The sequence below is a fragment of the Oncorhynchus kisutch genome, linkage group LG13 (assembly GCF_002021735.2).
Source record: "Oncorhynchus kisutch isolate 150728-3 linkage group LG13, Okis_V2, whole genome shotgun sequence".
Taxonomy (NCBI): domain Eukaryota; kingdom Metazoa; phylum Chordata; class Actinopteri; order Salmoniformes; family Salmonidae; genus Oncorhynchus; species Oncorhynchus kisutch.
In genome coordinates this window covers 22,656,834-22,674,762 of record NC_034186.2, presented here as the reverse complement: position 1 = coordinate 22,674,762, position 17,929 = coordinate 22,656,834, and positions in this window count along the sequence as shown.

Below are 17,929 nucleotides of genomic sequence, written 5' to 3'. Positions count from 1 at the left end.
CTTGGTGTCCATATCACCAACAAACTATCATGGTCCAAACACACCAAGACAGTTGTGACGAGAGCACGACAAAACCTTTTCCCCCTCCCCAGATCCTCAAAAAGTTCTACAGATGCACCATTGAGAGCATCCTGACCGGTAGCATCACTGCCTGGTATGGCAATTGACCGTAAGGCGCTACAGAGGGTAGTGCATACAGTCCAGTTCATCACTGGGGCCAAGCTTCCTGCCTATATACTACACGGTGTCAGAGGAAGGCCTCAAAAATGGTCAAAGACTCTAGTTACCCAAGTCATAGACTGTTTTCTCTGCTCCCACAAGGCAAGCGGTACTGGAACGCCAAGTCTAGGACCAGAACTCTCCTTAGCAGCTTCTACCCCAAGCCATAAGTAGAATGTTTACATTGAACCCCCTTTATTTTTACACTGCTGCTACTCGCTGTTTATTATCTACATAGTCATTTTACACATTACCTAGACTAACCTGTACCACTGCATATTGACTCAGTACCGGTACCCGCTGTATATAGTCTCGTTATTGTTATATACATTTATGTGTTACCTTTTGATTGATTCTATTTTTTAAATTTGAGTTTATTTTATAAATATTTGATTAGCTATATTTATTTGAACTGCATTGCTGGTTAAGAGCTTGTAAGTAAGCATTTGAGAAATACAATTTTATTTTATTTGTGTTTTTTGTAACGGTGTGCTAATGCACACGCAGCTAACTAGCTAGCCGTCCCACATCGGCTACGGTTAGATGTACTAGCACACTACAGTAGTTTACACAATAAACCCTTCATGAAGAGTGCTAAGTATGGACCCCGCTGAGCTCTGTCAGCACAATGGACAGGGCACGCCGCGGTGTTTGTAGGGGGGCTATGCAAAGCCACTGGGCAGTTAGGTATGACTCCTTTGGGTTTCCATAAAAATCAGGGGAAAATATTGCTCATCTCTGTGGTAGGATAAGTGAATATGTGACCCGCCTGTAATATTTGATTTTGATTTATAAAGCTACTTCACTCAACTCTGCCTCATATCCCCCCACTACCGAGTTTAGTTAGCTTATTAGCTAGCTGTAAAAAGCGTTAGTGTTATTAGCCTTGGCATATTTCAACTAGCTCAAACCAGCTAATCTGCCACAATGGAAATCAGAAATTGGCTTCGAAAGTACTCAAATAGTGCCTTTCTAAGGTCTTCGAAAGCCAAGTCAACAAACAGATTACCGACCATTTCGAATCTCACCATACCTTCTCTGCTATGCAATCCGGTTTCAGAGCTGGTCATGGGTGCACCTCAGCCACGCTCAAGGTCCTAAACGATATCTTAACCGCCATCGATAAGAAACATTACTGTGCAGCCGTATTCATTGATCTGGCCAAGGCTTTTGACTCTGTCAATCACCATATCCTCATCGGCAGACTCGACAGCCTTGGTTTCTCAAATGATTGCCTCGCCTGGTTCACCAACTACTTCTCTGATAGAGTTCAGTGTGTCAAATCGGAGGGTCTGCTGTCCGGACCTCTGGCAGTCTCTATGGGGGTGCCACAGGGTTCAATTCTTGGACCGACTCTCTTCTCTGTATACATCAATGAGGTCGCTCTTGCTGCTGGTGAGTCACTGATCCACCTCTACGCAGACGACACCATTCTGTATACTTCCGGCCCTTCTTTGGACACTGTGTTAACAACCCTCCAGGCAAGCTTCAATGCCATACAACTCTCCTTCCGTGGCCTCCAATTGCTCTTAAATACAAGTAAAACTAAATGCATGCTCTTCAACCGATCGCTACCTGCACCTACCTGCCTGTCCAACATCACTACTCTGGACGGCTCTGACTTAGAATACGTGGACAACTACAAATACTTAGGTGTCTGGTTAGACTGTAAACTCTCCTTCCAGACCCATATCAAACATCTCCAATCCAAAGTTAAATCTAGAATTGGCTTCCTATTTCGCAACAAAGCATCCTTCACTCATGCTGCCAAACATACCCTTGTAAAACTGACCATCCTACCAATCCTCGACTTTGGCGATGTCATTTACAAAATAGCCTCCAATACCCTACTCAACAAATTGGATGCAGTCTATCACAGTGCAATCCGTTTTATCACCAAAGCCCCATATACTACCCACCATTGCGACCTGTACGCTCTCGTTGGCTGGCCCTCGCTTCATACTCGTCACCAAACCCACTGGCTCCATGTCATCTACAAGACCCTGCTAGGTAAAGTCCCCCCTTATCTCAGCTCGCTGGTCACCATAGCATCTCCCACCTGTAGCACACGCTCCAGCAGGTATATCTCTCTAGTCACCCCCAAAACCAATTCTTTCTTTGGCCGCCTCTCCTTCCAGTTCTCTGCTGCCAATGACTGGAACGAACTACAAAAATCTCTGAAACTGGAAACACTTATCTCTCTCACTAGCTTTAAGCACCAACTGTCAGAGCAGCTCACAGATTACTGCACCTGTACATAGCCCACCTATAATTTAGCCCAAACAACTACCTCTTTCCCAACTGTATTTAATTTTAATTTATTTATTTATTTTGCTCCTTTGCACCCCATTATTTTTTTATTTCTACTTTGCACATTCTTCCATTGCAAAACTACCATTCCAGTATTTTACTTGCTATATTGTATTTACTTTGCCATCATGGCCTTTTTTGCCTTTACCTCCCTTCTCACCTCATTTGCTCACATTGTATATAGACTTGTTTATATACAAGAGAACTTGTTCTCAACTTGCCTACCTGGTTAAATAAAGGTGAAATAAAAAAATAAAATAAAAAATAGAAGAGATGTTGCGCTTTTTCTCAGAGTTGTAAAAGCAAGCAGAGGAGAAACTGCTTACTCTTAAGTTGACTGATCTAGCTGGCAAAGTAACTGCTGTTACTACCTTAATGATGAGACTGGTGGGGGTCGGTGTGAGCAGGCGGCTCGGGTTGGCTGGGTGGTCTGGCTGAAATTTGATACAGAGGATGTCTTAATAAAGACAATCAAAAGTTAAGTCTTTGTACTTTTTTGTAAGTTGTTCATTTGTTAGGCTATTGGTTAAAGGGGCAACACAATCAAATCAAATTGTATTGTTCACATACACATGGTTAGCAGATGTTATTTTGAGTGCAGCGAAATGCTTTTATGCAACTATGAAACTATGATTATTGAATTATCAATCACTTAAACATATTTAATAATTATATTTTACCTAGCTTGATGACTGTGGGCATTTTTGCTTACTTTTTATTGTTCTAAATAGAGAGATAGAACGACAATTAGCCATATTAGATTGTGTAGAAATGCAGGAAATTAGCTTTAGATGCTCAAGTGGGGAGTACCCATAGACCCCCCACTAAGTTATGCCCCCCCCCCCCCACTTCTAAAACCAAAGTTGCGCCCCTGGCTGTAGCGTTAAGATTTCCCTTCACAGGAACATAGCCCGAACCATGAAAAACAGCCCCAGACCATTATTCCTCCTCCACCAAACTTTACAGTTGCCACTATGCATTCGGGCAGGTAGTGTTCTCCTGGCATCTGCCAAACACAGATTCAAACGTCAGACTGCCAGATGGTGAAGCTTGATTCATCACTTTAGAGTCCAATGACGGCAAGCTTTACACCACTCCAGCGGATGCTTGGCATTGCGCATAGTGATCTTAGGCTTGTAAGCGGCTGCCGGCCATGTAAATCAATTTCATGAAGGTCCCGACAGACAGTTCTTGTGCTGACGTTCCTTCCAGAGGCAGTTTAGAACTCGGTAGGGAGTGTTGCAACCGAGGACAGACGATTTAGCACTCAGCAGTCCCGTTCTGTGAGCTTGTGTGGCCTACCACTTCAAGGCTGAGCCGTTGTTGCTCCTAGACGTTTCCACTTCACAGTAACAGCACTTACAGTTGACCAGGGCATCTCTAGCAGGGCAGAAATTTGATGACTGGCTTGTTGGAAAGGTGGCATCCTACGACTGTGCCATGTTGAAAGTCACTGAGCTCTTCAGTAAGGCCATTCTACTGCCAATGTTTGTCAATGGAAATTGTATGGCTGTGTGCTTGATTTTATACACCTGTCAGCAATAAGTGTGGCTGAAATAGCCGAATCCACTTAATTGAAGGGGTGTCCACATACTTCTGTATATATTGTATCTTGTAGCGTATATTTATTTTCAAAACAGCCTTGCTATAGGGTGCTGTCCATTGAGCTGATACAGAGCAGCAGAGATAGGCTACAGATTTCAAAAGCACTCAATGATCTCAGAGTCTCTGCTTTTGAACATTATGTTTATTTTGGTATAGCATAATTATATATGCAGAAACCAAAGCCAAAATGTTTTGCTTAGGTTTAGGGTTGAGGATATACTCTCTCCACTGTCGAGCAGTATCTCAGGAACAAGGCTTGAGGGTACTGTAGGATTTCACCCAAACACACCTTTTAGTGTTTGTTGTCAGAGGAATCTACTACTTGGATAAAAAATTCAGCATGCCCAGTTCTGAGTTCTGTAAATGAACACAGTTTAAATAAGAGATGCAGTTTGACTGTAATGGAGATACAAGATAGACATGGACTCTAGCGTCCACTCGGCTGGCTGTAGCTTCCATCCATCCAAAAGCCTTTTACATCCACCAGTATCAAATCCTGTAGCTTCCATCTCTTAGCAGTAGCTCCAATTCAACTGTGTTGCAAGTGTTGCAGCTTTAAGGCCAGATACAGGCAACTCCTCATTTATAGGAGATTGTGCTATCACTATATTTATCCATTTAAATGTGGTTCAATTTAAACCCAAGTCAATGACACCAGTTCCATCCTACAGTAAGGTTGGTAAAACAGGTGTGTAGGACTAGTTCATGCCTTTCCCCTGATCCTGACACACACAGGGGACATACTTGTTACAGCAGCAGGAGGGGAGTGCTGTCTCACCGGGGCCTTTTGTGCTCCTCCATGTAACATATAAAGGGTAGAGAGAGGAGTCTTGATGGGGAGGCTGTATAAACAGAGTTACAGGGAGCGTTACCAGGAGCACCCGTGTCGAACCCTCTGATACCTCAGACTCATACTGAGACAGGGAGGAGCAGCCTCAAAGCGCAGCCTGACAGCACCCAGAATGGGATTGTAGGATCGGACCTGTGGTAGAACATTCAAATGCAAGTGGTGCACATGCAGCACACCAAAACAAACCCAAACATACATAATTCAAGGTCTTATCTTCCAAAATAATTTGTGGTCCTACTATTCTAGCTAATTAGGCATCCAATAATTTATATTAAAACCGTTATATGTGCCATATTAGCAGACACATGTATCCAAAGCGCCTTACAGTTATTTGTGCATACATTTTACGTATAGGTGGTCCTGCAAATCAAACCCACTATCCTGGCGTGTCAAGTGCCATGCTCTACCAACTGAGCTACAGAGCTTTCCTTGAACTAAACAGGGGAAAGTAAAAATGCTCAATTTGTAACTTAGTTCGCCTCTGTCAGCAGGGAAATATGTAAATGAAAAACTGAATAACTGTTCCGCCTTTTACATCTGCAGGGAAGTCACCTAAATGCTCTAAACGTCAGATTTTACTAAAACCAGCAAGTGCTCTGTCACTTTCAGGGGAAAAGTAGCAGGAGAGAGATGGAGAGAACGAGAGAGAAGGAAAGAGACAGAGAGAGAATGAAAGAAGCCTGTGAAGGACGGAGAGAGGGAACAAGAGAGCAGGAGAGAGACGGATGGCGAGAAAACAAGAGAGAGAACAAGAGAGCATAGAGAGAATGAGAGCGCAGGAAAGAGCGAGAGGGATAGAGGGAGAGAGGCCTGGGAGAGAGGCTTGTGAAAGAGACGGAGAGAGAGAATGAGAAAATAACCCTGTGAGAATGTGAAAAGCTAAGCAGTTTATGGCTCGTTCATCTCAGACATGGAAGGATCCCACATACAGTACTCTCTCGACTCCATCACCATGTGGCTTGGGCTTTTCAGAAGATTCAATATGAAAGTGACAGACAATGATTGCCGTTAGACTCTCTCACACTCTCCATTGTTCTCACTGAGAGACTGCATTCCCAGTGTCGCCCGTCACTCTCTGCCTCTTAATTGAAACAATTTCCTCCATCACCAACGCTAAAGCATTCACCTCCCCTCCACCCTCCACCCTACTATCTCTCCTATGAGATCCATGAGGTGCTGCTCAGAGGGTCTATGAGTCAGGCAGGCAGACAGACGGCAAGCTGAAAGGATCAGACTTCCGGAGGAGTGATCCTTGGATGGCAGGAGAGATGGAAAGAAAAGGCATCAGCATTTACAAGACGCCAACCAACCAGCTGTTTTCCTGCCTGTGTGTCTGGCGTTGGTGCAGGATTCCTTCCTGTGACTGAGAAGACTGAGAGACTGAGAAATGGAAGGAGCCAATACGATGCAACAGCAGCTGTCTCTGCTGCCTCCGCTGCTAGCTGTGATGTCCTCATTTTATAAAAGTTCTCGCTCCGAGTTGTGTGCTGTACAATCCCCCTCGCCACTTAGGGAGAAAACAGCCCGAGCTTGAGAGCGGAGCTTTGATATGTAGAAATATGAAGGCGTCATATTTACCCCCATCCCTCAACTGGGAATGGAGGGATGAAAGTAGCGGAGAGAGAAGGAGGGAGAAGGAAAAAACAGGACGCTGAGGGGCTGGGGATTAACAATGACATAACATGAAGAGGGGTCTGTCAGCGCACTGACACCTCGTTTCGCCTGCCATTGTCTGATTACCCCAAACAGCAGCTCAGCATCGACAGGGATGATCACAGAAAGGCGGGAAAAAACACAACTGTCGGGCTTAGGCGACAAAGCCAATTCCCGCCGTGCCTACTCCTTAAAACCAGACATTAGAGGAGTGAGCATAGGAGAAGGGAGAGAAAGAGAGGGGGAGGGTGGAGGAGGAGGAGGGAGGAGGAGAAAGAGGTGAGAAAAGAGACTCACACATGGACAGCTTACAGGGGATACAAACCAAAAGATTATGGTAATCTTCCTTCCTTTGTCCCCCGCGAAATGTTTTCATACTACGCCTTTTATGTGTGGAGGAAGGGATGTGAACCTCTTCAGTAAGGGACAGTGGGCCCTTTCTGTGTGGTTTCTGGGTAATTAGCAGCAGTAGCAGACCCTTTCTGTTTCTCTGCTCAAGCTTATGGTCTTCTTAAGGGATTTCTCCCCCCACATACCCTTCTCTCTGTCTGCTGCTGCTGGGGAGTCCTGATTCCCAGCTCTAGCCCCAGCTCCCCGACCCTCCCTGACCCTATAACTCTCTGGCCCTCACTGACCCTATAACTCCATGGCCCTCCCTGACCCTATAGCTCCTCAGCCCTCCCTGACCCTATAGCTCCTCAGCCCTCCCTGACCCTATAACTCCATGGCCCTCCCTGACCCTATAGCTCCTCAGCCCTCCCTGACCCTATAACTCCATGGCCCTCCCTGACCCTATAGCTCCTCAGCCCTCCCTGATCGTATAGCTCCTCAGCCCTCCCTGACCCTATAGCTCCTCAGCCCTCCCTGACCCTATAGCTCCTCAGCCCTCCCTGACCCTATAGCTCCTCAGCCCTCCCTGACCCTATAGCTCCTCAGCCCTCCCTGACCCTATAGCTCCTCGGCCCTCCCTGACCCTATAGCTCCTCAGCCCTCCCTGACCCTATAGCTCCTCAGCCATCCCTGACCCTATAGCTCCTCAGCCCTCCCTGACCCTATAGCTCCTCAGCCCTCCCTGACCCTATAGCTCCTCAGCCCTCCCTGACCCTATAGCTCCTCAGCCCTCCCTGACCCTATAGATCCCTGGCCCTCCCTGACCCTATAGGTCCTCAGCCCTCCCTGACCCTATAGGTCCTCAGCCCTCCCTGACCCTATAGCTCCTCAGCCCTCCCTGACCCTATAGCTCCTCTGCCCTCCCTGACCCTATAGCTCCTCAGCCCTCCCTGACCCTATAGCTCCTCGGCCCTCCCTGACCCTATAGCTCCTCGGCCCTCCCTGACCCTATAGCTCCTCAGCCCTCCCTGACCCTATAGCTCCTCAGCCCTCCCTGACCCTATAGCTCCTCAGGCCTCCCTGACCCTATAGCTCCTCAGCCCTCCCTGACCCTATAGCTCCTCAGCCCTCCCTGACCCTATAGCTCCTCAGCCCTCCCTGACCCTATAGCTCCTCAGCCCTCCCTGACCCTATAGCTCCTCAGCCCTCCCTGACCCTATAGATCCCTGGCCCTCCCTGACCCTATAGCTCCTCAGCCCTCCCTGACCCTATAGATCCTCAGCCCTCCCTGACCCTATAGATCCCTGGCCCTCCCTGACCCTATAGCTCCTCAGCCCTCCCTGACCCTATAGATCCCTGGCCCTCCCTGGCCCTATAGCTCCTCAGCCCTCCCTGACCCTATAGCTCCTCAGCCCTCCCTGACCCTATAGCTCCTCAGCCCTCCCTGACCCTATAGATCCCTGGCCCTCCCTGACCCTATAGCTCCTCAGCCCTCCCTGACCCTATAGATCCCTGGCCCTCCCTGACCCTATAGGTCCTCAGCCCTCCCTGACCCTATAGGTCCTCAGCCCTCCCTGACCCTATAGCTCCTCAGCCCTCCCTGACCCTATAGCTCCTCTGCCCTCCCTGACCCTATAGCTCCTCAGCCCTCCCTGACCCTATAGCTCCTCGGCCCTCCCTGACCCTATAGCTCCTCGGCCCTCCCTGACCCTATAGCTCCTCAGCCCTCCCTGACCCTATAGCTCCTCAGCCCTCCCTGACCCTATAGCTCCTCAGGCCTCCCTGACCCTATAGCTCCTCAGCCCTCCCTGACCCTATAGCTCCTCAGCCCTCCCTGACCCTATAGCTCCTCAGCCCTCCCTGACCCTATAGCTCCTCAGCCCTCCCTGACCCTATAGATCCCTGGCCCTCCCTGACCCTATACCTCCTCAGCCCTCCCTGACCCTATAGATCCCTGGCCCTCCCTGACCCTATAGCTCCTCAGCCCTCCCTGACCCTATAGCTCCTCAGCCCTCCCTGACCCTATAGATCCCTGGCCCTCCCTGACCCTATAGCTCCTCAGCCCTCCCTGACCCTATAGATCCCTGGCCCTCCCTGGCCCTATAGCTCCTCAGCCCTCCCTGACCCTATAGCTCCTCAGCCCTCCCTGACCCTATAGATCCCTGGCCCTCCCTGACCCTATAGCTCCTCAGCCCTCCCTGACCCTATAGATCCCTGGCCCTCCCTGACTCTATAGCTCCTCAGCCCTCCCTGACCCTATAGATCCCTGGCCCTCCCTGGCCCTATAGCTCCTCAGCCCTCCCTGGCCCTACAATATACTAAAATGGCACCTCCTGAACGGTTTGTCACATCTTTTGAGGTTTGTTTTTTCAATACATTAAGTGGGTCACTTCTATAAATTATATTTGGTATATTATTGTTTATTGAAGTAAACATATTATTAAGGTATACTGTATGCTTTGAGTGAACAGTCCAGAAGCAAGTAGATCTACACCTAAATAAGGTTACGTCATCAAACCGCACCACTCCACCATCTTTCTCCAAATGCTTTTTTCGGGGGGATCCACAATAAATTGGAACAGTTTTTCGATCATCAAAAGTGGTTGTGAGTGGTTGTGTAATAGGGGGAGAACTGACTCCTAATCTTTTTTCCCATGGAAAGAAGCAGAAGCCAGGGGGTGGCTAAGGCTTGGCCAACGACACCACAAATACCCTGCATAGGGGATAGATAGCAGCAATCCCACATCTAAAGACCACTGCCGGCTTACGCTCATCATATCTCCTGGGCCTTTTCAACAGGAGGTCGTAGGTGCTTCTCAGATAAAGTGGTGTACAAGGAGATCAGAGGGGAGGAGCTCTTCAGGACGACAACATAAAAAAACACTTTTGAAATTGAAACTGATATTTTTTGTTTGTGAAGAGGTGTTAAGTCTTGTCGTGGCATTTTTTTGTTATTTTTACTCCTTCATCCTTTGATGTTTTTTTTTTGTTGGGGGGGGTAATCATGTTTTTTCAACGAGCGACACCTCTTATTTCTCCTCTCCACTCCAACAGATGAAGCCTCTCTTGTTCTGTTGTGGGTTGAGCTGCTGTGTCTCATTGTCCCTGTCACGGGTGCTTTGTCTTACACACAGGCCCCAGCACAGCCCAGTGCACCCACACACCACACGGGGGGGGGGGGGGGGGGGGGGGGGGCATCAAAGCCAGGTCGAGATGGACTCAACAGCACTGGATTAAGGTCTTCTGCATGATAAAGTAGCTACCTAGGGGTGGAATTAACCTAATATGTGAAAGAATGTTATTGAGAGGGTATAAAGTGCCAAAAAGCTCTGTCATTCTCTACGTAATGTCCTAATCCTGGGCAGGACACAGAAGGCTGTGGGACGGGCTGGAGCTGTGTGCTAATCACAGAGATGCAATCTCATCTGTATTACCCTTCGTCCTTTAAACCTCTCCCTAAACTCAATTATTGTCCCAGAGAGACCAAGATGGCATGTTAAGTTACATGAAAGGGGGATTCGGAGTAGGAGAAAACAGAAATCTCCCAGTGTTAAAGTGAGGAGGTGTCGACTAACGAACGTCACCAATTTGAGTCAAGCTAAACAGATTAAGGCAGGGATCTATAGACCTGAAAAACAACATGACAATGAGTTAAAGGGAGGAGGAATCTCACTTTCAAAGCATCCTCTAAACTGTTAAGCAACCTAATCATGGCTGGATCTGAGGGACTGTGCCCCGGCATATATTTCTCTATTTACACCTCACACACTGCTGAGACCACCGGCCATCAAAGACCTCAGGAATGAACATTGAGCGACGTACAACATCTCTCTGACAAGACATACTATAGGCTTGATCCCTTAAGCAATTTGACTCTGTATAGTAGTCCCATTTAAAGGCTAATATGTTGTCTTCTGTTTTAATTGTGTTTCAGATACATTCCCTTTTGAATATCAGATGGATTCCCTAGATACTGCAGCTCAAAACCATCATTTGCTTTTGTCCTTCTGTCGACAACTTCTGCATTGACAAACATCAGTAACAAACAGAACCAGCAGAAGCGGATGTATTTTTGCATTGTGAGATGTTCAGAAGCTGTCAGCTCTGAGAGAAGGAGAATACAGAGCATGACTGCCTTTTAGGCATTCACTGGGGAGAGATAAAACATCCATGAGAGAAAATGAATAAAAACACTTTGATTTTGACACAAAGACGCCGATGTTATAAATCCATTACTCAACTAGAGACATATCTAAATACAAAACTGTAACGTTTCTGATGCAGAATTTACAGTTTATAAAAATAAAATAAATGTGAAATAAGTTGTTTTTGATAACTGAATGAATGTACTTCAGTAAATTTCAATGCAAACAATGAAGATAATATATTTTTATTCATACGTACATATGAATAAAACGTATTCATGCCTTTTTAACAATTTCAGTAATAATCCATTGGGTTTTAACGGAGTGTGGCATACATGGCTAGAAAGTGTGAGGTAATGTGTGCAGCGGGCCAATGGGCAGACGGCTGTTGTTTTCTGCTCGTTGGATGCTTTAGCCATCATCACCTCACACCACCTCCTGTGAATGTGTGTGTGTATGGTTTAGCCTACTTTATGTCACGCCCAGGCCCAAGGGCTAGGGGGAGACTGACACAGGCAGGCATTTCACTGGCCGAAGATAGGCAGTGAGCCCTATCAGAAACCTACCTAAGCTCCTTCTATTCAATTCAATTAGCACATGAACATGATTATAACCCAGCTGAGATACTGACCCTGGATAGATGATGACAAGCAATGAAAGGCTTAATTTCGTGTCCACTTTACACTGTTTCCTACTCTCGCCATAATAACAGAGCAACCATGAACAACTTGGATGCAATTTCACATTCAGCAAAGCACATGAACAACGATTCTTTATGAACAGTTCAGTTCCATATGTAGACTAAATGTCCATTCACGGCAGGCGCATGGTCAGCCGAAGACGTTGAGCAGTCGAGGCAAATTGGCCTATGCCTCTGTGCCACACAACCATACCAAATCTACTTAGGATAAAATGAACACTTGCTTCCCCTGCCAAACGAGTGAATCCATAAATGGGTGTATTTGCGCGGCAAACCCTGAGAATTGCAGACCTTCACAAAGCCACTCGTCCAAAATGGCCTTAATGTGGAGTCTAAAAGGCAGCCATTTCTCCCAATAAGCATACTGGGATGTGACGTTCAGCCACACAATACAGGGACAGGGAGGGGAAATGGAGCTGTAGGACACTGAAGAGCATTCACTCATTTTATCTCCCAGCTCATGTGGACAGAATGGTGTGATACTGTTTAACAAATTGGACATACAGATCAAACAGATGAACAACTCCCTTCTCCCTAGATGAACAACTCCCTTCTCCCTAGATGAACAACTCCCTTCTCCCTAGATGAACAACTCCCTTCTCCCTAGATGAACAACTCCCTTCTCCCTAGATGAACAACTCCCTTTCCCGAGATGAACAACTCCCTTCTCCCTAGATTAACAACTCCCTTCTCCCTGGATTAACAACTCCCTTCTCCCTAGATTAACAACTCCCTTCTCCCTAGATTAACAACTCCCTTCTCCCTAGATTAACAACTCCCTTCTCCCTAGATTAACAACTCCCTTCTCCCTCCTTGATTTCTCTAAAGGTCCCTCTGTTTGCTCTGAACTAAACTACTGTAAGTACCTGTGAAAGGAGCTCAATTCCTCAACCATGTGATGCTGATGGTGTGGGATTATAATGGCCTTTCACAATGTCAATGACCTTGTTTGACATCAGTTCACTGAGAGGAAAGACAAGAAAATAATAAAGGAAATGGCGCCATACTGTTACAGTGTAATACAAGCTGCCTGCTTTTACACATTATGTGTCCTACGGACACAAAAACCTTAATGTGTCATTTTGCGCATTTGAGCAATATAACCTATACCTGTGAGCATCTGACACAATTAGAAAGGAGGGTATATTTTCCTCCTCTGGTACAGATCTAGTAGAACGTTTTCCAAACTTAACAGGCCGGGCGTCGCGTAGAGGCAAGTCACAGCCGTGCGCCCTTCTTCAGGAGAAGCTGCTGCTGCTTACATGCTGTACAGAGGCATTAACCTGTGTGTGTGGTGTGTGTGTGTGTCTGTGTGGGTGTACTTGCGCGTGCATGTGTGTGTGGTGCGTGTGTGTGTCTGTGTGGGTGTGAGTGCGTGTGTATTTGGTGTGTGTGTCTGTGTGGGTGTACGTGCGTGTGCACGTGTGTGTGGTACGTGTGTGTGTCTGTGTGGGTGTGAGTGCGCATGCGTGTGTTGTGTGCGTGTGTGTGTCTGTCTGTGTGGTGTGTGTGTGTCTGTGTGGGAGTAAGTGCGTGTGCATGTGTGTGTGGTGCGTGTGTCTGTGTGGGTGTGAGTGTGCGTGTGTGTGTGTGTGTGTGTGTGTGTGTGTGTGTGTATGTGTGTGTGTGTGTGTGTGTGTGTGTGTGTGTGTGTGTGTGTGTATGTGTGTGTGTGTGTGTGTGTGTGTGTGTGTGTGTGTGTGTGTGTGTGTGTGTGTGTGTGTGTGTGTGTGTGTGTGTGTGTGTGTGTGTGTGTGTGTGTGTGTGTGTCATGCTGTATGAGGGCATTAACCTGCAGAACCAATGCTACGGCAACACTGAAAGCTCCAGAAGGGAAGAAAAGGAGGACAAGATTGTCACAGTGTGTTTGTTCTGTCTTCATCCCCTGTCTCAGCTGCCAGGGCCTGCCGTAGAGGAGCTGTTTAGTCAGGGTACCATCCACCTATACCACCAGGCTCTCAGGTAATCAGAGACGACCACGACACGACACCAGGAATGCCTTCCAAATGGCACCCATTTCCCTTTATAGTGTACTACTTTTGACCAGAGTCCTATAGACCTTGGTCAAAAGTAGTACGCTTACATAGGGAATAGGGTGCCACTCGAGACGTAGCCCGGCTGTCGCATTAGGAGGACAGAGAATAAAAACTACTGCTACCCTGTTTTTCGGACTTTACTCTCTCTGATACGTACTTTACTGCTGTAATACCTTCACATTCACACAGTTGAAAACTCAACATTACAGTGCATCTCTGCATTGCGTGTTTGGATACTCTTCTTGCATGCCACACATACAGTAACAGTTAAAAGTTTTGACACACCTAATCATTCAAGGGTTTTTCTTTATTTGTACTATTTTCTACAATGTAGAATAATAGTGAAGACATCAAAACTATAAAATAACACATATGGAAACATGTATTAACCAAAAAAGTGTTCAACAAATCCAAATATATTAGAGGTTTGAGACTCTTCAAAGTAGCCACGCTTTGCGTTGATGACAGCTTTGCACACTCTTGGCATTCTCTCAACCAGCTTCACCTGGAATTATTTTCCAACAGCCTGGAAGGAGTTCCCACATACGCTGAGAACTTGTTGGCTGCTTTTCCTTCCCTATTTGGTCCAACTCATCCCAAACCATCTCGATTGGGTTAAGTTCGGGTGATTGTGGAGGCCAGGTCATCTGATGCAGCACTCCACCACTCTCATTCTTGGTCAAATAGTCCTTACACAGCCTGGAGGTGTGTTGGAATGTTGTCCTGTTTAAAAACAAATGATAGTCCGACTAAATGCAAATCAGATGGGATGGCATATATGCTGTGGTAGCTGGTTAAGTGTGCCTTGAATTCTAATTAAGTCAAAGACAGTGCCACCAGCACTGTCACTACACTACAGCACCACTACACCATCACACTTCCTCCTCCATGCTTCATGGTGGGAAACACACATGCGGAGATCATCCGTTCACCTACTCTGCATCTCACAAAGACACGGTGGTTAGAACCAAAAATCTCAAATTCAGACCAAAGTACAAATTTCCACCGGTCTAATGTCCATTGCTCGAGTTTCTTGGCCGAGCAAGTCTCTTCTTATTATTGGTGTCCTTTAGTTGTAGTTTCTTTGCAGCAATTCGATCATGAAGGCATGATTCATGTTGTCTACTCTGAACAGTTGATGTTGAGATGTGTCTGTTACTTGAACTCTGTGAACCATTTAGTTGTGCTCCAATTTCTGAGGCTGGTAACTCCAAAGAACTTATCTTCTGACTGACCTTCATGTCTTAAAGGAATGATGGACTGTCGTTTCTCTGTGCTTAGTTGAGCTGTTCTTGCCGTAATATGGACTTGGTCTTTTACCAAATAGTGCTATCTTCTGTATACCACCCCTACCTTGTCACAACACAACTGATTGGCTCAAACGCATTAAGAAGGAAAGAAATTCCACAAATTAACTTTTAACAATGGCACACCAGTTAATTGAAATGCATTCCAGGTTACCTCATGAAGCTGGGTGACAGAATGCCATGAGTGCAAGGCAAAGAGTGGCTACTCTTTTGTTACTACATGTTTCCATATGTGTTATTTCATAGTTTTGATGTCTTCACTATTATTCTACAATGTAGAACATAGTAATAATAAAGAAAAACCCTGGAATGAGTAGGTGTGTCCAAACATGTATCTGATTACCTTAATGTGGTTCTGCTGTGCTTTTAATAGTGTTGGGACACTAATGCCGCTAATAAACAAGAACACTTGGATAAATGCACTAGCTCCTTTTCTTTTTGGAGAACGCTTAGGGCCTAAACACCTGAGGGACGGAGAGAGATGTGCATGTCGGTTTAGGAGTAGAGCAAGTTCAATTTGTATGACTAAAGTGGTTATGCCACTGGCCCCAAAGGGAACAGTTCGGTTTTCACTGTGCTTTTATTTCAACCTAAATGTTTTCGTGCAATTACAAACTCCATAAATGTTTGTGAAAATGGGGAATTGTGAGTGATGTTGAGTGAGTCTGGGTAATTGAAACGTGCAAAACGTAAAATGGCTGCCAGGTCTGCAAGCAGAGTGTTTGCATTGCATCCACACTGGCAAAGAAGATTATACGCCACCAACATACTGTACATACAGGAACATATCAAGTGCCATTGGAGTCACCCGATCGTATGCTACTTAAAACATATGTACGATGACAACACTATAGCTCTCCATTACGTGCTGCCATCATCCTTTCCACACTGGGCGGTCAATTTGCAAATACTTTGTAAAGTATGGATCTGTCCAATCCCCTCCCCCAAAAAAGCATAAGGAACCCATGTCAAAGACGCAAAGATGAAGTGAGCCAACTATTGTGTTGATATCCAATACCACATTTATTTAGGCTTCCTTATGTGTCTGCTCACAAAGAAGACCTTAACGTGATCAGAAATCATGGCGTGGGGTGTAGGAAGGAAGACGGAAGAAGGGAAGTCAACAGAATAAAGAAATGACCTGAGGACACAGTAGTCTAAATGGGGAAAGGAAAACACACACATCTCTAACTGACCACTCATGCTCCATCAGAATCATATTTTTTCCACTTCATGCTTGGATCACCAAAGAACATTTTCCCCTTCTGTAAGCAAAACACATATTTGCACAGAAAATTACAAATACAAGGAGAAGTGAGCTTTACACTCAATGCTTCGGACATCGCGGCTTCTCTTCTTCCAAACGGCAGGAGCAAAACAACAGCCTTTACATCTAGTTACGGACCGAGTGCACTTCAGCATGGATAAGTGGTTTTAGAGGGGGTTAGGATGGGGGGAGGAGACAGGGAGTTCAGATCCATCTTGACATTTCTAGCGCCACAATTTTCGTAGGATGGGGAACTCTAGGACAGATGTGAATACCTCCAGAGACAAGGCTTAAGCAAATACATTTTGGAATTCAAACCAAAGGGTGTCACGAATGCATTTTCTTGAACACAACCGCTTCGGGAAGCCTTCTTGAAATGTTTTTTGATGTTTATAGGTTATAATATGGCCTTCCTGTAGAACATTGTGAAACACCGCTGGAACACATGGAATAGGAATAGGAATGGAATCCCATCTGACGCGCCTATATTCCAGCTCCATTTATAAATAGCTTAATAAATGTTCCTCTCTTTCCCACTCCACAATGCTATTACTGAGGAGCATTATGAGGAGAGACGTTTCCCTCCATCTCCTGCGAGCACAGATGGGGGAATTAAAGATTTATTTGTGTAGGAATGGCATCTGATGTGGATGGCCTGTGATAAAATAAATCCAGACTTGAGAAATGTCCCCCACACTGAATGAATGCACCATAAGAGAAACTTGCTCATTTAGCTTTAGACACCCATGTCTGAAACGCTTGACGAAACATCTGCCCTTAACTCCACGTCAGCTATTGTTTATCTATTACAAACAGACAGTTGACATTGAGAAATGCATCTACTATACTTCTGCAGATTCCCTTTGTAAATGCCTTGGACGAGTGAGCAGTCAGTGAGAAAAGGTCATTCAGCTTATTACTGTTCATTCAGCTAAAGGTGATTCCATGCTGCTGACATCTAATATCATTTCCTCTCCCATCTCTGACTGCTCCAGAATCATTTTCAAATTGGAGCTTATCTTCAAACTTTACGTGCTGTACATTATGCCAAATCGAACCCTAACACCGACATTGAGTAGCTGGTTTGTATTTTGGTGCTAATGCCAAACGTGATGGTTAATTCATCATCCCACATACAATAGCCAATAAGCACTGTAAAACTGAGACATTACAACCCTTCCCTTACCTTATAACAGGCCCTGATATTGGCAATGAATCATAACATATTTTATGGCATTTTTAAGTGGATGTAAGGCCTGAAAATGTACCTGTGTTTTATTTACAATCTGAAGTGGGACTCCACTACTCAGATAGAAAAGGCAGTTTACACAACAGTTGTTGGCTTTCTAGGCATTCATGGAATCCATGTTATCTGGGTTACTACAAAATCGTGTGACATACCAGGGATAAGTCATGGCAAGGTGAAGAGTGGAGGAGAATGGAGGAGAGGCTAAAAACACCAGAGAAGAAGAAACACCTCAGGAAATGGGAAATAAAGGTCAACACA